Genomic DNA, 25,107 nt, shown 5'->3' with positions numbered 1-25,107 from the left:
TGCAGACACTTGCTGCAAAAATACGCCCAGGAAATCCTAATTCAACAGTATTACTGTTACATTCCTAGCAGCCTTTACACCTAATTTTTTTTAACCTCCAAATAGTAAATGTTTGACATTTAGCATCTGTATTTTACCAATGTGGTTAATTCTGTGCTTCTTAGAAAAAGATGCATACTTCCATCAGCCACTTCATTATTTTACTCCTTCAGATCAGTCTCTGTCCCTGAGTTCTTCTAAGCTTTTCGAGATGAATCCTATGATCACTTTTATACAAATGGTTATGCAAGAATTTCATAAAATTATTGCTTACCATTACTTCTAATGCCCTTCCTGCAATGGTTACCACTTGGTTTTAGGAACATAACCACGTGTTGCTGGGATGACAGCAGTGGCTTAGCAGCACTTTTCTCACTGGCTCCATCCTCTGCTCAGGTCTTTGCTAAGCACAGGATTCAGGCTTCTCACAGAATCACCTCCTAAATATAAAGTCAGCCTCTTATTTACTTCATAAAAATATGCAGCTGCTGTAACAGATGGTGATCTAGTAGGAAGGTTAGAAGAAAAATCCAAAATAATGATGTTGGTTAAAAAAAAATACTACTCAAGTCAGGAGAAGGTGGAAGTTTTTGAGTATGTACTGATGGTCAAAAACAACCAGCAGAAATTGAGGCAAATGACTGCTTAATGTTTCCGAATATGGTAAAATTAAAATCTATGTATTAAAGTAAAATTTTTACTTTAGGAAAGTAAAAGTTAGTATCAGTTTAGCTTAATCTACACTATGCTGTAGCCAGTTGATGTTCATCTAAGAAGCTTGTCATTAAGCAAACAACTTTTCTACCCCTTCCTTTTCTCCAGTACAGGGGATCTGCTGATTCATTACAAGCAGATTAAGTCTCTGTCACTGCGGTGACTGGAAGCAGCTGATACGCCCAGGAATAGGTGTGAACTCTGAATATGTTCTCAGAAGGGAAATTAAGTGACAAAAGGAAAAACCATGCAGTTTTGCAAGCTGCAGAACATATATGAGCACTATTATTTTCTCAATTTTCATTTGTAATTACTTTCTCCTCTGTTGACTCCTTGGCAATATAGTTCAATTCATAGTGCAGCTTTTCATTCAGTGGTGATCCTAACCAAAACTTTACCAAAATGCTTCTTTCCTTGAGAAGTGAGATCTTTACTCATCTGGCCCTCATGCGTCTCCCGGGGCTTGGCTGAAGCTGAAGGGCTCAAAAGGCAAGGTTGTCTGAAGACAATTCCTCCTTCTCTTACCACAGTTTTTAATGACAGCACAACTCAAAGCATTCCAATATACAAAAAGAGAGACAGTGTCATTGATGTGTGCACTGTAAAGGCAGCAAATAACTTCTGTGATGATTCCTGCTACTAGCATGTGGCAAGGTTGTCCTGTGGTTACTTTCAGGTGCTGCTTCTTGCCACAGTTTACCTTTCTATTTAGGTGGAATGGAACTTTCTTGTTTTGGCATACTCCTCTATTTTGGCAAATAGAGCTATTTCAGAGGAAGTAAATACTTACTTTAGACAATGTCCCTGAAGCCACTTGTTAAATTTCTGTACATACGTAATTGAGTGTGCACAGTGTGTGGCCTGGTTTTGTATGTATGCATCACCTTTTGATGCAGAATGAAAACTGATGCAGACCAGGGCAGCTCAGGTCTTGCCAGCACTGGGGTGCAGCTGGCGTTGGTACCTGGAGGAGCCAAACAGGGACAGCATGCGTGGTAATGTACTGAGGCTGCTCAGCACTCCTGAACATTATGGGGTCAGTTTTAGCACCTCTGCTGTGCACTTCTGGTTCCAAGACATTGAACTGGGTTGTTCATCCCCAGCTGCGGCACCTGCCTTGGCTTCCTGTGTTTGGGTAGCATCCATACTGAACAGGTCTGGGACAGCCATTCACCAGGCTGCAGGAACAGAGGAATGAACTGCTTCCTCAGCTCAGGAAAGATGTCTTCTTCCAGTCTGCTTTCATCCCTGGTAATGGAGCTGACTTGATGTAAAAGCTTCAAAATACTTTTTTTCCCCTTATTGGAAACTCCATAAATAATAATACATTGAACAATGTTTAATAACATGGATATGTAAGCCTTGTCAGTTTCAAAATAAGATAACAAGCTCAGAATGAGCCTTAAGTTTAAGAACTTCCCCAGAAGTTTCCATAAAAATCAATTTAATAATGTAGACTTTCTTTGTAAATACATTTATCTCTTCAAACGATACTATACTGCTTATTGTCTGTCTCTGCACAACTGAGAAGCACTCAAATGTTCTATTCTTTTTTGTAGATTGACAAGGGCTTCACAGAAATGTTTGTTTTTGTGAGACAGATGTGAAACTTAGAATTTTGCTTGTACTCCATTTAATAGCATACTGAATACTCATGTTCTTTGCTTTTAACACCTTCTTTTCTTTCACCTGCATTAGAAATACTTTCCATTTGTGGTAGGCTTAAAGAAATCTTTGGCTGTACCAAATTACTTGTTACTTGAAGACAAAGACTCTCTTTCTTCATGTCATTGTTTTTAGTTTGAGAAAAGACACAGTTTAGCCTGAAAGAGAGATTGATTTCAAGTTACAAAAAGCTCCATAAGGGTATTTCAGAAAAAAATCAGCCTACTTTTTTTTTTTTTTTTTTTAATGTTCTATATGTATTGTTTGTGTTTAAATTCAGTTGTTCATCTTTCCACTGTCATTTCCTCTTGCTATGTTGCAGATCCGATGACATAATATTTTAACTCATTCCTTTTCTCCCAAGTAGTTTTTTAAAACCTTTTACAACTTCAGCATGTGACAGACCTGTATTTTTTATGCCGTGCCTTTATTTCAATTTTTTCACCTTTTTATTTACTTATTCATGGTTTTGTCTTTAGAAAATGCCATCAATTATCTCAAAAAGTGAAACTGCATGAATTACACATTCTGTTTCTACAAATGTGCAGGTATCCCTAATTAACACATCGCTATTTTTGCTCGTTTTTTTTTTTTTTTTTCCCCATATTATAAGATTCTGGGTGTTACAGAAGTCAATGGGAAAACCCACATTAATGAACTGTTAACTTGTTCTAAAAGAGAAATGCCAATTTAGCATTTTACCGATGATGGGCTACTGTTCTGTGCAGTGAGTAAAGATCAATATGCTAAGCCCTCTAGAAGAAAAAGTTGTAAATCCATCTGGAGCACTGCTGACACAAAGGTTTTTATAGAACAAACAAGTTTTTCCAACACTCTCTTAAAAAATAATTCAGTATTTATGAAGAATGAATTTTACTGGTTTGAAATGTCTGCAAGCTGTCCTGATCATTTTCGACAAGTCCAAACTTATCATTTCAGCTTTACATGTAAAGCTGAGGAGGGGACAAATCTAGACAAGAACCCTGTCACAAATAAGCTTGAAACAAGTGCAGAGATCTCTAATAGGTTGATTGCCTTATGGTAGAATCATTGAATCATAGAATCATTATGGTTGAAAAAGACCTCTAAGATCATCTAGTCCAACTATTTACCTACCACCAATATTGCCCACTAAATCATGTTCCTAAGTGCTACATTTACCCTTCTACCCATCTAAGGGGGAAAAAATGCTTAATTGAATACAAATGAAAAAAAAAAAAAGCAACAAACAACCTTTGTCCTGTAACACACAAAAAATACTTCTAGGTAGATATTGTACAGCTTTTACAAACATGCAGAAGAATGGCTATCTATGCATAACCACGCATTTATAAGAAAGCCTTCTAACATAAACCTTTTACTTAAAAATAAAAATATCACACAAATCAACTGTGAGGAAACTCAGAAGGAGGTTCAGTGGATGAAAGCGTAACGCTGTATTTTCAGACAAACATCTGTTATAAATTCAAGCGCTCGATATCATACCAGCCAGATGTCGGAAATGAATAGTGAACCTGCCATGAGAGATGTTTTCCATTTCTTAAGCAGGATCCTGGTCCATGACAGAATTGATTGGCTTTCTGACATATACTGCTACTACTGGCAGAGATAAAGCATTATCTCTCTTTAAATAACTATCTTTACACCAAATTTGTTCTCTTCAATTGAGTTCAATATGATAAATATTTTGCCTTTTAAAATGATAAATGAATTAATGTAAATCCAAAGTACTGTTAAGTTCCTTTCATGACATACACTTCTGACAAAGGGCTTTATTTATAATTTAAACGTAATATAAGCAATAAATGCAGTGGATTTTTCTCCTGTCTTGGTAGTACCTGACCTCTACTTGAAGGGGTATCTTAATCTAATACAGGTATTTTATGCTGTTCTGATGTGGAGAATTTAAGTTCCCAGTCTGAATTTATTGCCTTCCACTGCAGTTTAAGATGTCAGTTCACTCCATAATTACCTTTTGTTGTCAAAATTCTGATAGATAAAGATCTCATCAGTGACCACTGACTGTACGGTGTAGATTTTCCTGTGATCTGTGAATTATGAGATCAATTTGCATCAAAAAAGCATAACAATTACAGCAAAGCTTTGTGACCAAAACTGATTTTTTGCTCCCCATTCTAAAAACTATGCTGATCACATTTGCCTTCTTAGTTAGCTGAGGCATGGGACTGCATGATGTGGACATACAAAGCTGGAGAACACCTATAAAACGCGCATTGCTTTCTATACAAGAGATAGTCTTTCAGGTGCACAAAGAGATCATTGAGTGTATAAGAAAATGTAAGCTATTGCAAAGGAAGGCAAAAGCTTTACTTCAGATCATATTCTGGTTATTTTTATTTCTTCTGTTGTGCTTATCCCTGCTTCCCAGACCTCACTGATCCCAGACTCAGAGTCTCATTTAAGGCTCAGCACTGCAAGGTGAAGATCTGCCATAGGGCAGAAGACGATTTAACTGAATGATCATCCAGATGGAAGGGAGTCTTTTTTGATGATTTTAGTAGACTTTAATGAAGGTTCCTACATGGAAGTAGGCTGCCTCGAAAGTTGGATTGCTCTCAGAAGTGAACTTGTTAAAATCTTTGTCAGACAAGTTTCTCAAATCTCTATTGCCATGTGTTCAGCATTTTAATCGGTGTTTACAAATGTGTATGCATAATTTGGTCATATGTTGGCACTGAAAAGTTGTGATTTCCCTGCTCTATAACTAAAATAATAGTATCCAAAAAGCATATCACAGATCCCAAGTCATCCGTCTCTACCTCTTTAGTAGGCTTGCAATAAATAGGCAATGTTGCAACCTTCACTGCAAAACAGTGAATTGCAATCAGCCTCTGAAATCCTTCTGGACTCCTGTTCAATGAATGCATGTTCTCAACACCAAATATTGCATTTGAACCAAAAATAATTGAGTGAGTAATAGAGGAAAACTCTGCTACTAGAATAGCCAAATTCATTGTGGTTGTGTTTCCTTCTTTCATGACCTTAGTGTGGCCTTAAGTTAACAAATGCATGTGAATACGAGGAAAGTGTTACTCTGCTTGTATTAAAATTAAAATGACAAGTTACAAAAGCATTTCTCTATATGTCTTCACACATATTTTAAAACAATAGCAGCAGAGGACTCTCAGTGATTTTTCACCCTTAACATATTTTCTCATCTTCCATTATGATGCTCTCCAGGGTGAGCTGACAAAGTGAAGGTGCAATTACACAAACATGAGAAGCTCCACTTTAAAGAGCAGGTGACCTTCATAACAAAAAGGATTCAAAATTGGATTCTAAAGCATACTGTTCCTGCGAAAGTTGTATTTCCACAGCTAATCTCAACAGTTTCATCTCAGGATTATCAGCGTATAAAATTGTTAGTATTTGGAGAGTGTCTGTGACAGGCCATCTACATATATTGCACATTTTCTAATTATATAAACTAAAATCTCCAAGTTCTTCTGGTGCATACAGAAATGGCATGAATTCTGTATGTCTTCAAAATCACGGATAAGGAATGTTTCTGGATTTAGCAATACAATTGTTTTGAAACAGATCTATTTTTATACACTGTGAGATCTTTATATTCTATATATCTAAATTATACCTAAAGGTTATAATTTGCACTGCTGCAAATAACAGTTAGGAGCCAACTCTGGAACTGAAAGGGAAAGACCCAAGGGCAGCGGCACGGCCTGCTCAGCTCTGAACAGCACAGCAGTGGCAGCACTGGACACTGTGCGCGGGCAAGGACTCAGAGCCTGGCTCCTGGTGCAGAGCAGCCCTGGGCCCCCTCATGCCTTCAGCACTGCACAGTGCCCTGCCTCTGCCTGTGAAACTGTTCTCAGGGCAGCCAGGAAACAGGAATAATACTCTGAGTTTTCAGAATGGGATTTGTCCAATATCTTCTTCCACAACAAAAGGCAGTCTTTGGTGGTTTTGGTTTTTGATTTTTGTTTGTTTTGTTTGTTTAAATTAAAGCAACAGTCTTCTTCAAACAAAGTTAAAGTTTGTATGCCGTATCTTCTGCCTCTGTAAATTGTAAGTGGTACTACAATCAGATAACTTAGTAAAAATGCAGTGCACCAAGTAAAGGATGTAAGGGTGTCAGAGGAAGAGAGAGGTCTTCCACAAGAACAAACTATTTGTAAAACATCCACGCTGTTCTTTCTCTTTTCTCTGCTGGTCTTGCTTCCTGCTACCCTGCTGATTCTTCCATTTCTTCATTTGCAAATTAAAAAATTAATTTTTTTTTTTAAAAAAGCTTAAAGTTTGCTATTCCAACATATAAGGTGGCTCTATAATAACACTTATAAAAGATTATAACTGTATTAATATTAAATTACACTCTCCCATAAGAAGCAGCCAAACTGTATTTGAAGACTAACAATTTTGAGAAGGGCTAAAAAAAATCCAAAGACCTTTTAAAATAATGAAAAGACTGGAAGTTTTTCAACCCTGTATAGGAAACAGAAAACAATCTGGACATTTTTAATTAAAAAAAAGCATGCAATTTATACCGCATAAAAATACTGACTAGCAAATAGTCAAAACAAAAACTATTGTTCAATGGTAAATAAAGAGAAACAAACCCAATAGCATGCTAGTTCATTAGTTCTTTGAAGAGATTAAGTCAACTGGCAAATAACACAAAAGGAGTATGATAACACAGCCAAAATCAGCGAGACTGAACCATTAACTATGCAGATATGGCAGACACCAGAATGTAGCTTTGCCCAGTGAAATGGTAAACTGCCTTTTCATGTTGTGGTACAAGGAAAGCAACTGAAAGATTTCAGTGGCCATTTCAAATTATTTCTCTAGGAAACATGCTATACACTTTATTTTGGGTTACTGCTTACTATCTTAATGTAACAGGAAAGTTAAAACCTCACTGTAAGGTTCCTGAGATCTTTAGGAGCATGCATTTAGGTAAGTGGCAATACTGACTTAGCTTGCAGATCTGATTTTGGTCCTTTTCAGCAAAAATAGGCACAATCAAGGTTCATGACATTTGTAAGAAGTTAATGATGCTTCTCTGACCCAGATGCACTTCCATCTCACCTGTCTACTTAAAGTAACTATGGATAGAAAACATGTAAGTGTTCGTAAATGACAGTGAGGGTACTGTGCAAAAATGAGTTCTGTGCAAGCTGATGTAGATTTTTGTTGATAGCAGAGAAATAGGGAGACTCAGATATCTTCTTTTCAGGCTGTCCACTTTGTTTCTTCCTTGTGGTCTCACTGCTGTCTTCTCATCGATCAACAGTTCTGCCTGCAGAATAGCAGCATTCCGCTTCCAGACAGCCAAGCACCTCCACTTGCCAGCACTGCAGTCTCACCTCTCCAGCTTTCCTTCTCTTTGCTGAGTTATTCTTAATTCTACTTTCTAGGCATTGGCTTTCAATCAATCTTTTAATGATCTCTTGCCACCCTCTCCTTTTAATCTCTGTCCTCCCTTCAGAGCGCATGAACACACATATTCATCTTCTCCAGTTGGCAACGCCTGGCTCCAGCCTCCTTCAGCATTCAATCTCAGTGTCATTCTTATTGTTATTTATTTCTAATTATTAAAGGGAATGTGCTGGTTCCCCACTAAGAATGAAAAAAAAAAAAAAATTAAAACTTGATAAGTGAAATAATTGAATTTTCCTTTTGCACTATTTCCCTGTATTTTCATTTTTATTTGGCAAAATTTAACTCTAATATGACACAACTAGCTTAGTGACTCCATTTCAAGCTATTTCAATTTATATTTATAAGAATTTGCCCCATTCTTCCTAGCAATCTCTATTTCAAAGGATTAGGAGTTTGAATATATGCTGTCTTTTCCACCAAAATTCATCAAAGCCTCATGGAAGTCAATGAGATAACAAGAAACAATAACAAAAAATAAAAGTAGAAGCAGAAAGTAAAATAGAATGACAATGAAAACTGAAAGTGAATGCATTTTAATGCAGTACTGTAAGAGGTATGACACACATGAGGGTTGAGTACCAGGAGAGTACACTGGAAATATCACTGAGCTTTGCTTTTGTTTCATTTTGCAATAAACTATATAGTTATTATAAGTGAATTTTTCTCTTCTTTTCTTTCATTTTTTTTTTAAGTTGGGGATGATTCCTTCCTTGGTACCGCCAGCTTTTAGTCCTGAGATTTTATTCAAACTAGGCTTGAAAAAATAATCAGTGATGCTTTGACAAAAACTCAAAATCCTAAATAGTACACAAACTGAATATGTGCTAAACGTGTATGGTTGGGTTAGTTCCCATAAAATGAATGGATATGAAGTTATTTTTAAGCGAACATGTTAAATACATTCTTTTCTTACTCATACTCCTGAAAGCAATCTCTCTGTTGAAGCTCAATCTTTCACTATGTTATCCTAAATAAGAAAAAGATTTTAGTAAAATAAGGCACAGTAAGAAGTTGCACCATCTCTCTGTATCCTCTGCATGCTCACTGATGCTTCTAGGAAGAAAGAAAAAAGACACTGAATTCAACTGCTGTAATGCTTTACTTTCAAGAGTTAAATTAGAATTAAAAAGTAAAAAAAAAAAAAAAAAAGCTTATTTCTTGTGAATACCAGAAGATAGATTTGGTAATAATGGAGTTTTAAAAAAGTGCTGCTTTTCATTATTAATATGGAGAGTTGGGTTGTTACTTATCCAAAGAAGTTATGACATCTAGCTACGGAACTGGGGTGGATCACCTTGAGTTATTTTAGAGAGCTCAAAAATCACTTCTTATTTCTATACCTAGTCAGTTCAGGACTGAAACGGAGCATCAAAACTTCACAGTTCTATAAATAGGAATTTATACCAAGAAATCCATGAGCCTTGTTCATGGGTTGTCTGAAAGGGATTATCCTTTGGGAGCACATAGAGTAAGTCATCTTCCCCACTATGTGTAACACAGCCTGACTTTTCCCTGGGGATCCATGACCTTCAGTACATCCTTGCACATCTTTATGCAGGCTACTGATGGAATGATTCAGGAATAGCACATAGGTAAAACCAAAAATAAATACTGGAGATCAAAGATGTCGTGATACACATCTTTGATATCTTAATGTAGACCTTTTCTTGGCAAAATGGCTATGAACACAGTGAGGAATAGGGGATTATAGGATACTTACTGACTAAAATACCTTATGGAACAAACTTAGGAACTAGATGTTTTGTTTTGATATTTAAATGTTTGTTTAGATAATGGAAGTTCACATTTCCTCCCTTTATCTACAATGCCCAAGACACATGTATAGTTAGAATACAAGCTTCAAGGATAGAAAGGTCAGGTCTGTAATGGGGTAAAACGGCAGAAGCTGGTGTGAATGACAGGGCCACTTGCCTCGGGGTGAACCAACAATATTTTTTGCAAGCCATGACGACTTGGTAAGAAACATCCTCTGTCTGACCTTATCTGCTAACTGCAAGTCATTCCCCCGGTGAACAAGGATTTGTCATGTCAGACTGTCAATACCATCTCTACCATCATTACTACACTTTTTTCCCCACTGTTTGTGCTGGCTTTGGTCAGGACTCCCACATCTCATTTTAAGTCTTTAGCCTAATGCTGAGCTCCACATTTTCATCTCTAAACCTCAATGAGTCTCGCAGGGGATGATAAGGAAGGGGGCGTAATAGGTGCTGACTGTCCCCGTTCCACCCATAAATGATGTTAGGAAGGCTGTTGTTGGAAAGTTTTCAGTCATGCATGATTTCAAACTCAGCAAGGTGAGCCTTCTATCCACAAAGATTTTACGTTTCCTAAAAATCAATGAGCCACATCATGGATTGACTCCCCCTCAGCTGGGGACATGACGGGAGATCTTGTTAGAAAATGCTGGCGGTTTCCAAATGGCAGAAGGCTCTTGATTTTTCTGCTGTCATTAACATTTAATTATTCAATTTTTATAGGATAGTTACAATGGAAAAAAAGCAAATGTAATGGGGGTTATACATGCGCAATACAGCTTTCCTTATTTTGGTGCTTTACACATTGCTATCATTTGATGAAAAAAAGTATGATTTTTTTTTTTTTAAATATTACAGTATTTATTTTACTATCTGGGTGGTCAAGCAAAACAAGTTAGTTTCACTTTTTCCATAACCTTTAAAAATTGGTTCTCCAAATAGCTCTTCCTCTTGCGAGTGTAGAGAAATGCAATTTTTTTGTTTGCATGTTTTAGAATGCTGAAGAACAAGGGAATCTTTAGTATTTTCTTGTTCTTCCGAGCTTCTGAGGGATAAACTTGTCTCTGGAATTTACCCAAATGCACCACAGCATTGCTTGGTCTCTTTTCCAGAGGTGACAGAACACTGTCCCTAATAGCAAGTTCTTTTCCCAGAAAATATTAGCTGCAATCAAAAGTTAAACTTTGAAATGACAAGACCAGCTTTGAACTGAAAACAGAATAGATGTTTTATATAAACAGTTGAACACAAACTGGTACTTTGCATGTATGCATGAGGACAGGCATCACTTCAGCTGCTATGTAAGGCAGGAATGGTTTAAAAGGGGTCAGTGATGGGCCCTCTTTTAGCACACCAAAACTGGTTGTCTGAATGAGACCACAAAAAATACAGTATTTTGTCCCCACTGCACCATAACCTCATCATTCAGTATTAAAAAATAAATCCTACTGACAGACAAGAAAAAACAATTGGGGAAGAAGACCTCTCAACTTTCAGGCTCTTCCTTATATTTCTGTATTTCCATTCATGAAAATTATTTTTCTTCTATTGCATAAACAGAGCTGACAAAGCAAATACCCAAGTAGTCAGTTTCACACAGTTGACAGAGTTCTGAAAGTCTCTCTCCTTGTTAATGCTACTTAGAAACAGAAGTGTCAATGTATTTCTAGTTATCAAATAGAGAAATACCAAATATGCTGAATATGATGTCCTCTTTGTATTTTCAAAGAAGAGCACCAAGTATCAAAAATACATAAATGTTATTCCAAATTTTTAAATTTAGTGAATGGGCTCATTTCTAACACAAACTTCTGAGATTATTTCTGAGTGAAAGCTGATGAGTTATTTCAGTTTCCTCGTTTTCTTTCAGATTTTTTTTCATCTTATTTTTGATCAGTATATCAAAATAGGGAGTGATAATTATTTTCTATCGAGGACATGCTCCATGACCTCTTAAAGTATTAGGACTATTAGTATTACTCTTATCCAGAAACATAAAAGCACCCCTGTTTCAAAAAGAATAAGAAAAGCAAGTTTCATCATATTTTTATCTGCATAATCATGAACAAAATACACTCCCCGCTTCCTATACTACACACGTTTTTTTCAGCAGAAACATGTGTTAGTGAACAAATTCTCCAGCACACCAATTTGTAGCAATTCTATACAGATGTATTTCCAGTTTTGTAATGCTTCAATGACATCTGAGATTCATCTTTAAGGTGTGGTAGTTCACCACTCAGATTCTAAATCATAAATGAAGGTCCCAGAATTTTTTTCAAGGATATTTCTAAAATACAATTATCAGACTCAATTGGTTCCATGCATAGCTGAATGTGTCATTCTGCACCAACAGCAAGCTGTAGGAACCTCTTTGAGGTAGAGAACTCTAAAGGCCACTGGAAAAGATCAGAAAGATGGGGAATGCATCAAATGATTAATATTCTAAAAATTAACAGACAGCTTCCTGACTGCTTCATTAATTTGGGGACTAAGTCACCAACTCTGTAGACTACATGTCACTAGCCAGTAATAGAGGGTATCGCAAGAATTCCAGAAGGTTTAATTTTACACAACATACAACAGCAGGGAAGTTTATGTAATTATTTGCAGCTTCGAACAGTGATTCACATTAAATTTCTTAGATGAAAAAACAAGTGCTTCTCATTACAAAAGTTAGCTAGAATGTAATGATTTAAAAGAGAGCCTGAAGATTTGAAAAGTCTTCAAAAGTTTATGCTGCCCAGAGACCAATTAAATTTCTCTCTGCTACAAGATAACAGAATTTGGCTTCAATTTGCTTCAGACAAATATTTGTGTAACTAAAGGGAGCCTACTAAGAAAATATTTACCAACAGGAGCAGGTACTGGGAGGAGGTGGAGAAGATGTGTACACTGTCTGGCAGTAAGATGGACTTGATATTCCTCACACAAGCAGACCCTTTGCCTCCATGACCGCACTGCTCAGATTCCTTCCCTGCCACCTCCTGAAGGAATTTGCTTCACAGTATTTAAAGGGAAAGATGTAAATATTAATGAAGACACACTTGGATTTCAGAAGTTCTTTACTGTTTGATATTCCAAACTAAATCGGATTAACTGGGAACTGATTGAAAGAATAAACATAATGCACCTTTGATGAAGTAGGAAAAAAAAACAACATGACAAAACACTACAGAACTAGGTCTTGTGATGGTTTTCTTTGGAACAGGAGATCCAGAAAAATGAATATAAGGTCTTTCTGTAACTGTGCAAGACCGAAAATTGAATCATGGTTTTACTTTTTAAAGATTTTGTGTAATACATCTTTGCGTCCATGAAAATTTTAGATTAATTTATTCATTAACTCCAATGCAGAAGGCAATTTAATGACCGCAAAAATTACAACCAGATTTACCATGTCTCATCTGAAATCCTCTGTAGCTTTTGTTTTTTCTTTAGGTTCAAGTTTTTAGATCTGTGTTTTTAAGAAAGTTGAGGAAAAATGTTGCATTTAAACACTTAGCATTCATTAGAAATGCTTTAGCTGGAGGAAAAGCTTTATTGATCTTTAGGGATGGACTTTGAGAACTGAATTTTTCTGAAGCATAACATTTTATTTCTCAGTAGTTGATAAACTGCAGTGTCACCTGCTAGCTGGCTTCAGTTAAAGAAAGCTGACTGATAGGCTAGGGCAAATGTATTGAGAAAAAAATTATGAAAATAGTACAAACTTCTTCTAAAATTAGGCAATGCATCTCTGTCTCAAACAGGATCACTCTTATTTGTCATCTGCATTATTCTACCTCCAATGGTACCAATCATCATGAGGGCTACTGTCCACTAGGACAGTGACATTAAGATGTTCTGTAGGAAGAAATGGTTTGGACATAGTATACAGTCTTTGAATGCTTATCCTCATACAGAGTAATTCAGACATTATCCACGTGTCTACTACAGTATCCTCTCTATAAAGATGTGTGTGCTAAACAAAGTACACCAATGTTCAGGAATAAATTAAAATAAATACATTAATACAATTCACAAGTTAGACACAGAGGTAGAAAACAATGGCTTCTGCAACGTGATTCTTGTCTAAAACTAGAAACAACCACCAAAAAAACATTTCCAAAGGAATTGAGCTATTAGTTCCATCAGCTCTCTTTCAAAAACAATCACTTCTAGATGAGGTTTCAAGTACAAAAATAGCAGCTGCATCAGTTTATTTATTTCTTCCTTTTTCTGCTTGTCTGAATCTCGCTTTAGCCTATTTCTTGCTGACCACGTTCTGCAAGCAACTGCTTTCCACATCTCTTAACTCTATTTCTTAACTTGCTGTTTGAAACAGCTTTTGAATGACATGTAACACCTCCCTGTCAGAGGGAGAGGCCCTTTTAAAAGGGTCAGAAGCCCAACTGCCCCCCATAAAGTTCTACGCTTCAACTGATAAAGGGCTGGAGGCAGGGCCAAGGACTCCTGTACAGTACTCATACATCACAGCTGTCTTTTCTGTCACCAGATGTGGAACAAAAACCAAATGGCAGAACAGTAATCTTCACCGCATTAACAGCGTTTCAAAACATAAATTAGAAGTATCTGGAGGGTCACTGATTTTGATGAAAAAATGATGCAAAATTTAACTACTGTTATCAGTCAGAAAAATATATCTTTATTAGAAACACATTTATTTGTTTTTTAAATTCAAGTGAGCAATGACTCTAAATAAGATTCCTGAAGATTATTATGTTCGGTATAGTCCTCTTCTCCAAAAAAGACACCTCTGGCTAATATCTGCTTGTTGGGTATGGCCAAAAAATATTCGGGCACTTAAGTTATGCAGGAGGTTTGCAGCCAGATATGTGGACAAAAAGCATGCTGAATACACATGACAAGTTTACAGCTTTAGAGACCTTTACTTTGCCCATTTTAATCAATATAATGTGCCAGTCTTCCTGGAAAGAGAGGCAGAACTGCGTTGTTTACGCTTCTGGTTCTCTAATGTAGGCGTAGAAGGGATCTCCTCTATGAAGCTCCTGAAAGGTCCTTGTGTCTATTGTAAAAAATAGTTGAACAGAAAGCCCTCTGCTTTTCGTTCAGGTCTTGGGATGAATAATTTTGGTGTTCTGTCCTGGCCCCATATCTTACAATACCAAACACAGCAGCAAAAAAATATAGAATTTCAAATGACCATGCTGTTTTATGGATGCTATCATTCTTACTGTACCACACTTCAGCAGAGCAAAAAAAGAGCTCTGTCTTCTTTGTTTACCTGCTTCATTTATCATCAAGGATGTTGATCACAAGCATCCTTAAAATTAGTTTGCAGCTAAAGAACAACAACAAACCCAAGCCTATGCTAAACAAACATGCCCATATAGAGGATGTGATGTTCAGCCCTGTTCAGCATCTCCAGAATTTGCAGGGGTAAAAAATGATGTGGTTATGAAATGGGCTTTCCTACTTTCCTTTTAAAAGCAAATGTTAAATTGAGAAGACAGTAACTGTTACTGATGAGGCATGCAACAAGTTGAAGGAAGGCCATCACCAGTCATCTTCTGTTCACACTTACTAAAAGCATAACTGCAAAATTTCGTTTTTTTTCTGTTTCTAAAAAGAGTAGCCAATATGGGAGTAGAGAGGAGTAGGTGGTAACTCCCTGGGTAGGCTGGCACTACATAGCTTTTACACAACTCAGCTTAAATTCTTCAGTGCTTGCGTGTAACTTTGGCTGACCCCACTCAGCCTCCCACAACTGGAAAGAATAAGTCACTGCTATGGCCCAGTGATCATTAGCCTAGCCAGGACAGACTGATCAAAGCAACTCTTTGCCAGCTACGCGCAAAGTTCCTGTGGTTCATAACCAGGTCATGGGTGATTCCCTGAGAACCTTCTGTCAGAAGCAGTTTTCAGTGTACATCTCAAGATCCAACCTGTTAACCGTTACAAATTCATAACATGAAAAATTTGAAATTATGAGTTATAAAACAACTGTGGTAAGCACAGCAGTGGAAATTAATGATGTAATGGCAGAATAAGGTGATTTACTTGTGTTTATTATTTCCAGATCACTTCAGTGCAGCAAGGCCATCCTTTTAATGCATCACCAAGCGCATACACTGTGTGCACTGCCCCAGAGGCACACTGCCTTAGGCCATGTTCCTGAGCAGCTCCAGTGCCACCTGTCTGAAGCAGCCCCCAGCTTCAGCCTCCTGCTGCTAAATAGAACAGAGGGAACCTCCTTCCCCAGCCTTCTCTTGGCCAGCCACAGTTCAGCTTTTGACACGCAGATGCTACCCAAGTTCAGTGCTACTCCAGCAAGTAAGGGAAACAAATGCATGATTTGGAAAGAGAAAGATTGTTTGAAGATTAAACTCTGATTTCATTGTGGTTCTTCCAATGAATACTGGTTTTATTACTCTCATTAATTAGAAGTCTGTCGGCACCAACATAACTCATAAATGAGCAACATTTCTTTTCAAATTAGTTTTCCTTGTTACAATTTTTCTAACATGTATTTATCTTTCAAAGAGACTAAAGCTAGACATCCATTATGACTACAAAAATCCCTTCAAAGACTAATATTTTACTTCTTTTTATAGTTCTCTTATGTCTTTAAACAGTTCAAGGATTTTTTTGTTTTGTTTTGTTTTTCTGAAGGTTCCTTCCCAAGATACTCCGGGATTTGCACAATTTCAAATTTCTAAAGACTCGAAATAAAAAAAGTCTGTTATGAATGTGATATGGACAGAAGATTAAAAAAGAAATTTTATGTTCATGTTTCAGAGAAAGGCACTTGACCTGAGTTTATATTGAGACTTAGCACAAATTTTTGCTTTCATGCTAATTGAGACATCATTTCTTTTTCTTTTTCTTTAAATCCCTTTCTTGTTCTTTCACCTTCCTTAGCAGAAATTCTAAAAAAAATATATACTGTGAAAACCTTTTTCTCGATAATTGACATTCTCAGAATTCTTCAAATCCTGCTTCAATTGCAGTACTTGGTTTTGTCGATTTAGATATTTAAAGCAGACATAAGTGAGGAGGACTTTATCTTCTAACAAAAACATTTAAAACATACTGGAAGAAAGATGTTTGCAGTATAATGCTGAGAAAGTAAGTTGCTTTGTGTGTGTGACTAACCCATGAGAAAAGGGATTATATCTTGATTAGGAGCAAGTCACAAAAATGAAACGAGCAGTTGAATATCTATTTTATTTTAATCACCTTGATGTCCAGCATGAATAATGAAAGGTACCATCAGCATGATCACCAGTGTTTCTAAAATCATGCAGCTTTATCCCCCTGTAGCATAAACATATACATACACAAAGTTGTGTGAATTATTTTTTTTCTGAATACTGACCACCAGTACATTCATACCAACTTGTATGATTTTGTTTGCACTTTGGCTACTATCTGCACCAGGAATATACTCTGCTAACTATTTCGGTTCATTGGGAATGGTCTAGCATTAAGAAAATACAATACATGCCATTAAAGACAAGGTGCCAGAATTTAGCCATGACATTACAGCTTTGAATTACGTACTCGTTACAAAGCTGCTCCCTCTGGACATCTAAGAATCATCCATATGTGTTGTAAACCATCCAAGCTAGTTGCGCAGCACTTCTTGCTCCGACACAGGAGTTGCACCACTGGCAGAGTCACATTATGGCAACTCTTAACTGTTACTCCTTACAGGACTATTACCGTCAATTCAAGCTGTATCAACCCAACATTGTTCAATTCACCCTTGCAGCCAACATGCTTATGGAAGCAGAAGCAGTAACCGCAATATCTTCGCTACGCTGCATTCAAATTCCTGAGCATTTCCCTGGGAGAACCAGGGATCTGCATATGAGTGCATACACTTCAGGTGGCTGCTCCTCTGGAAACTGGTTTCACAGATATTCATTTTGCCTTTTGTAAATATCTGGGTTTTAACAGCTCCGTGCCAAAGCACACTTGATTTTGTTCCCAACAAAAGTGTAGAGAATGATAAAATTAGAGTGCTGTTTATCTATTCCTACGTGCTTTTCCCTCAGTAGAGCCTGAAAATCCCGGTATTGTCCAAAGTCTTATTCTCTACAAAGTCTGTGCAGATCTCCACAAAATATACACTTCACTAATGCACACAACCATCAGTTTGATAGTTAGGATATAAAAAAGGTTACCACCGTGTGCTAATCTCTTACATCCTTTTGGACAAGCAATCTTTTAGAATATTTTTCCAGTAACCTACCTGAAGTAGAAGTGGAAGAGTTCTGGAAATGCAAATACAGTTTTCAGACTGTCTGCGCAACATCAATAATCACACTGAAATTACAGTTTGTATCCATGATGAAACACTGAAATCTCAGTTGACCTAAGAGATTTTCCAAGGTAGAGAGAAATCGGTAGATTGTCAACAAGCTCATCAAAGTTGAACCTAAGGTCCATAAAACTACAGCTTACTAGAAAATATTTATCTTCCATTAAACATGCTTTTTTTTGAGTGTAAAAACTACAAATTCCAAAGTAGCCTAAAATTCATATATAACATGGATTGAATCATTAACAATGTAGTGCTTTTGTTTGCTGAGAATGGGCCATTGTTTTTAGCTGCATTTACACTGCATACTGCAAAGGGATCAAAGCTACATATATGTAACTATATATAAAATACTATAATATTCTATAAATATATATGGCATACAATAATGGTAATACCACATATAATACTATCAATAATTAGAGAATGGCACTAAAATCCAATGTGATTCTGATGGATGTTCCATTTTGCAGTGGTATATGGCTATCTTGGAACTTACCTGGAACTTACACTACGTTGCTATTACAGACTTCTCTGAATTCAGCCACTAGGACTAACTCTAGCAGAGTATCAGTTGACTACAAGCTGACATAAAAGCCCCTTGTGTTTACCTGAACATCAGGCAGGCATAAAAAAATATTTCATTTTTTAAGAAAGAGAAAAAATAGAGTATGATGTCTGGATGATGTCTGGGAATGCCTGACATCTTACCCTGCATTTGCAACTTTTTTTTTTTTTTTTTTTTTTAAATCGTTTCACACATAAAAATGCTAACAAATTAGTGCTGGACTTCAGGAAAAGGATCAACAGAATTTTGATTTAAACGATGAAGAGGCCCATCTCTTTTTGGAGTTTTATAAGTTTTATAAGTTTTGTTTGTAACAACAAACCCAAATAACTAAATGACTCATAAAAAACAACAATTAAAGTATATAAGTCAGAAAGAAATGAATTAAGAAAAATGAGAATAAGAGAAAAAGGTAAAATGTTCCAAAGGAGGCTCCTGTATTTGATTAAATTTGGAACATTTCTTAAATTAAGCAATTGTTTCTCTGTACAATGTGCCTGGAACAAATCTGTTCAAATGAAGGAATCACACAAAGTCTGAACAGTGAACAGAGCTCTTAGAATCAATTTGAGATGTTGCCTCAATATGAGAAGATCTATTTGAGAGAAAGAAAACCACAACAATTGGACTTCTATGAAAAATTGCAGAATTTATAGACTGGTGGAAGGAAGCTCTAAAGGAAGAGTCAAATACCCAAAGGTTGACTAGAGAAGAAAAAAAAACCTATTTGGAACAGACAGAAGTTAATCTCCAAAAGAGAACTATAACAAAAACTAAACAAACAAACTTTGGCTACTCTACATTGTCACAGCTTCAGTTGCATTTTGTTAGTATGCATTTGTCAATAACCTGCCTACAAAGTTTTGAGAAGGCTGGGTCTAGTGAGTTTCAAATTGCTGTTAGAAATAACATCATGTTTTCAGACAGCTCACAGCGAGGTTGCTTACTGAAAGCATTCTTCAAGGTGAAGCAGCTGAGCCTGGAAAGATACAACTGACCTACAACTACAAACATAGTTGTGTCAAGCAAATTTCTGAGACGCTGCAAACCTTTGTGACAGTTTAACTATGCAGCACAACTTGTGTCCTATCTGAATTTCTGCACTGTCTAAAAGTGCTAAGAAATACCTTTCATTTTCCTTTGAATATCACACTGCTCGCCTGGTTCTTTAATCATCTCATTAAAGAGAGTTCCTAATGTTTTTGATTTTCTAATTCACTTTGAACAAATGCCGTAATTGCTGAGGAAAACACACTTGATCTCTGCATACAGCATAGGAGAAAAATGTTCATCGCTGCTCAAAGGAGCAAAGCAATTAATTTAAACTTCAAGACAGTATCATTGTCTTGATTCAATAAGGAAATATTATTTTCTTGAAATTTTAAATACGATATTAAAATTGAAGTATTTAATGATATTTGGATAATTTTTGGAAATGCTTTATATTAGGAAAAAATGAAATAATATGGTTATATAATCTGTAGTTTTAAGAATACAAAACTTTTAAGGCAGTATTTTCAACAAAAATGAATTCCAATGACAGCATGCTTGTCTCCCAAATAACATAGGTAGAATCATGCCCTTACCTACGAATCATTTAGGCATGTCATGCTCTTGACAGCCTACTGACACATGTACTGTACCTTGTATACCACAGTGGCTCTGTCACCTAACATTACTAACATCATCCATCTCATCATCTGCACTTGTACAATGAGATGTGCTCTGTGAATATAATATGCAGTTCAAACCAGTTTGAGACAAATTATCAGTGTAGTGCATTTCACACATGACTCCCATTATACCCCACAAATAGAGCATAAGCAGCTCCCTAGCAACTGCAGCAAAAATGTACCCCTTTAGTATTTTTCCAGTCTCAAGAAACCAACTTGCTATTTTATGAACTTCATATATAAAACAATCCTGGCTACTGTCAGCTCAAATTACTCTGACTCATGGTCCTTAAGGTGCATTTTTAGCCCTTTGCCTAGTTTGGGTTCTGATACTGGGTTCCTGCAAACTTGCCATCTCAATTATTTTAGCACCAAGGCTTTTTGTCCCACCAAAACAAGAACTATCTCCTCAATAAAAACTACGCATTTATACAAGAAATATAATCTTGTCATAAGCTAGAAATCCATTCTACATGTGAAATGAAACTACTAGCATGCTGGAAAGAGTGACAGGATTTATTTTGTGGAACACCAGAAAGACTGCCTTTTGGTGGGACTCCATTTACAAACTGAATGGGACTGCATATATTTCCAAAGGACTACCAGCTTTAAAGTGGACTACTGCTTCCCATGTTACCTCAAGTCGCTTTAAACGAGCTTCCTGGGGAAAGCCAGAGATTACTACTCCTTGTTTAAAAATACTAGCCTCATGCTTGCATCACATCTAGCAAATAGAAAGATGTGGCTATTTCAAGTTTTGCATTCATTTAGCATACCAGAAAATATATTAATAGAAATAACTGAGTAATAGCAGCTAACTTTCAAACATGAAAATAACCTCCCACTAAACTGCATCAAAGTTTAAGCAATTTGAGACTTCTGTCAAGGCAGAGGGGGTGGCAGCAGCCGAAAACCTCCCCACCCACAGGCAAGCCTACAAGGTGGATGTTATTTGTGCTGAGGTCATCTAGTTCAGTATTCTCGTACCACTAAATAGGGGACAAACAATGAACAAGAACTGTTACCAGAAGAGTTATGAGGGAACTGCTGAGAAGGAAACACTGAGCCAAAGGACGCAGTTAGTTTCAAGCTGGACTATCTGGCTTCAAAATAGGCATTTCTGGACTATGGATCTAGCTTAACGGTTGGTTATAATTATAGAATCATAGAATGGATTAGTTTAGAGTAAGTACCATGACTTTATTACTCTCTTTATTGAAATACTATACTTAATGTAGTGGTAGTCACTGCAGACAAGAATAGCTAGCACTAGTCATACGTTATTCAAAGCATATTTCCTAGTGGTTGAATCCCACAACATTTCAAAAATGAAGGACGTGTGATAGAGAGACTGGTTCTCTGCAACACCGTGTCAAGTCATCCTTTTTTCCTTAACCTTCCATTATCAGCTTTCTTACTGATGATAAGTAGACCAAACATGCACATCTGCAGCGATTAACATTTTGTGTTTGTTTTGAGTGAATTTGTTTTGAATTTGCCTTAGGTGTAATAATAACACTGTAAATATATATAAAATATACAACATGTGTAACAATTTTTTGAGACAACCCTCAAGTTTTAAAAGAAAATTATTTTCTTGCCAAGCAAAATTATACCAAGTTAATGCTACAGCAGAAATCTATTAAGCAGTAGATATTCAAGGAGTAAAAATTACAAACCCATTTTATATTTGTTTAGAACTGCACTAGTTTCCAGCTTTTTAAAAAAAGCTGCTTTCAGAGAGAAAAAAGAAGTCCCTAGTTGAAAGATGCTATATACGTATAAAGGGCTGTATATTATCAATTGTTGTGCTTACAGTACCAACTTCTGTGTGCTTACACAACATGGGACTTGAATGACATTAGTGAACACTAGAACAAATAATTTAATCTGGACTCCACATGAAGATACCCTATCAAATCACAGTGTCTTCTTTTAATGATATGTAAAGTGAATTTCTGACTTTTCATCCAGCAGAATGTTGTAAAACCAACTAGAATTAATACAGGCAAATATTCTTTATTGCAGTTCCATTCATTTTTTTTTTTTCTTCTGAACCAACAAATATTTTAAGGAATATTAGAGAAACTATTTTGTCCAAAATAATGCACTTTCTCTCTTGCTGTCTCTATGTAATACTGGCATACGTGGAAGCTATGGACACTGAAGAAATTTTGAGCAAGATATTACAGGCAGTCAGGCCACCAGAAATGCTGTCTTCTACTTCAACATAAAAATGGCCAGATCATTAAAAGAGACAGGATTGACTCTGGGTTTAATGAAAAAAATAGATGACTCAAGTGTTACATTCTTCAGACACAGTGGTATCTTCTTGGTTGGGCAGCAAACATACCAGGTGATGGTGACTGTCTTGCTTCTAAGTGCAGGGGTCATTTGGGTATCTTCACCCATAGAGTAGATTTTCAGTGCAGCCGTGTTCATTTAAATGAGTACATTTCATCCACATCAAAAATGGAAAGCACTGCTATTGTCACAGTTATTGGCATTCAAAAAAAACAATCCTAAAAAAAATCGTACCTATGCACACATAAAATCATGCGATTACTTTAAATGAAGACAATAACTAAGCAAAAAATAAAGCATGTGCATAAGTTTGCTCAACAAGTATTCACACTAAGTAATAAAATAAATGGAATGCATTGGCATAGAGGAGATTTAAGTTGCTGCTGTTTGTGCTGTTTGTTTTGTGGATAAAAGGATGAGTTCATGTTTTACAGATGTCAAACCTGTCACCACTACCAAATTCAACTGAAAAACTCTACTGCAAACCTTCAAAACCATCTTCTGCAACACTGTTGTGTAAAAAGGCATATAGCCTTTTCAAAACTGCTTGTTACTCCTAAGCAGCAGTCCTGTATCCCTCCTGTCATGCTGTGAAACATATGTGGTTCCGTTGCAAAGGGTCTAAAAATAAGCGCACGCACACAGCTTCATCAGTTCAGAGGGGAAGTCCTGTAAAGGCTTAACAAAATTTAGGATCTACATCATCTTCCACTGGCATGCAGCCTTGTTGATGGTCACAGAGACCAATTCTGGGACAGAAGAGAAACCAGCACCTGTTAGCCACAGACAATAGCAATTGAAACAGCAAAAGCAGAGAAGACTTACCCTCTCCCTTTAGGAAATTCTATCCATCTTTACAACTGTTATAGAGCTCTAGAGGGAATGCAATCTATCCTTTCAGTAGATCAGGAAAGGACAACAAACAACACATATGTTGATCGATAGCCTCTTTGATAAAAAAAAAAGTATAGGATGAGTTGCATGTGACTACACTTTAAGTATCTTCCTTGCAACCCTTTTGGGAAACTGACCTTGAAATAAGCGCAAATAAAATTCACATACAAGCTTAGGCCAAGTTTTAACACTGTAATCCCAGTGACAACTGACTCTGTGAAGCAGACATGTTTTCTATGTCATGTCATTGCCACTGATATACATCTTAGCTAAATTACTGCTAAGCAACATGCCAAATTCCTGAACCAAAGCAATCATCTTCAGTGTCACTTGGTACCCATCAGGCACACACACAAAAGCATTTCCAGGTATTCAGCACCTCTGTACTGAGTAAAGACCTAAGAGTTCACACTGCAGTCTATGAGAGAGTTCATTGTAGCTGGTGTAGCTGCTACGGTACTGTAAGTGTGAGCTTGATGCAAAGTTTTATCAGTAGTAGCACAGCTTTCAGTTCAGTTAAATTCTCATTTCATGAACAAAGCTGCTGTTGCCTTTCCTGTGAGCTTTGTGTCTTTTAGGTCTGTAAGGTCATGATTCTTCTGTATGTAGAACAATCGTCATACCAATACACAAGGCATGATCTAGCAAGAAGAGAAGAAAAAGCATTTCCTTTTAAACTCATAACAGGCACCAAAATTCTAGGTAACGCATTTTTGTACAGCTCTGTTCAGGCTCCATAGGAGAGTTCAGAATTTCCTCACAAGAAACAACTGGATTAAACTTAGCCCAGAAATGATGAAAAAATTTTATATTTGACAGGATAAAGGCACTATATGCATATGACATGTCCTCCCATGTATAAATATCCAGGTTAATCAGAAGAGGAAAGAGTGAAAAATATTTCACTGGCATAAAAAACAATTAAGTAAATATACTGATGTACACACCTGCTTCCTAGGAATGCTTTGCCTTCAAACCATCCTTGTAAAAACAAACATGTCATTTTTTATTTGCCTTTTTTTCTAAAAATGATAATTTGAATACATTTTGTTAAAGAAAAGGAAAAAAAAACTAGCCTGGAAAAGGAAGAAGGTTCAACTCTTCAAAAAGCCAAGTACAGTAGAGAAGAAAAAATTAAATATGGAGAAAATGCTGTGAGTTTTACCCCTTATACAGAGGCATAAAAATTTTAACATAGGTTGAGAAAAACATTAATTAATTAATGTAACATTTGCTATCACGTCTCTGCTTTACTGTCACAAGTATCAAATTAAACTGTCTATTGGATATACATCCAAAACTCTCATTAATACAGAAGAACATTCTTGAACACTTTTGGAGAAGTGACTATTGCCGTTTTGTTTGGAAGGCACTGTTTTAAGAAAAACCTGGCCGAATGAGCTAAAACTAAATATAAAATTCCCTTTTCTCTGACACTTCAAAGCTTCTCTAAACCATTTAATCTTACATTAAATCTACATTTCAAGATTAGCTACATTGGCAACTTGAATTTCTAGCCCAAACTCACAAAAAAGTTTTCATTATTTTCTCTTAGCATTTCCAGAATATAGTAGAAATACTGAGTGACATCTTCCTGACAATAAAATCATTCTATAGAAGCTAAGTCCTCATAAACAAAGACAAAACAAACATGAAATAGTAGACAGTAAGTATCCTGATGAACCTACAGATCATAGTGCTTGGGGAAAAGGAAGCTATAACTCTTTGCAAGGCTGTGTTCAAGAGAAAGCTGTTAAA

The 25,107-nt window shown here is 36.4% G+C and overlaps 2 protein-coding genes across 13 annotated transcripts in view; one reads left to right on the top strand and one right to left on the bottom strand.

Moving 5' to 3' along the window:
• The window catches only part of LOC116232900 (sodium channel protein type 2 subunit alpha-like), a 364,152-nt gene that overhangs the window by 164,538 nt on the left and 174,507 nt on the right, over positions 1–25,107 (top strand). The gene's annotated exons all lie outside the window — the stretch shown is intronic.
• B3GALT1 (beta-1,3-galactosyltransferase 1) overlaps positions 1–25,107 on the bottom strand; it is a 182,133-nt gene that overhangs the window by 148,223 nt on the left and 8,803 nt on the right. The gene's annotated exons all lie outside the window — the stretch shown is intronic.

This window comes from Phasianus colchicus, chromosome 7, assembly GCF_987193195.1.
Source record: "Phasianus colchicus chromosome 7, bPhaCol1.hap1.1, whole genome shotgun sequence".
NCBI classification, from domain to species: domain Eukaryota; kingdom Metazoa; phylum Chordata; class Aves; order Galliformes; family Phasianidae; genus Phasianus; species Phasianus colchicus.
Note: the sequence above shows the minus strand (reverse complement) of the source record. Positions and strands in the feature narration are given on the sequence as shown.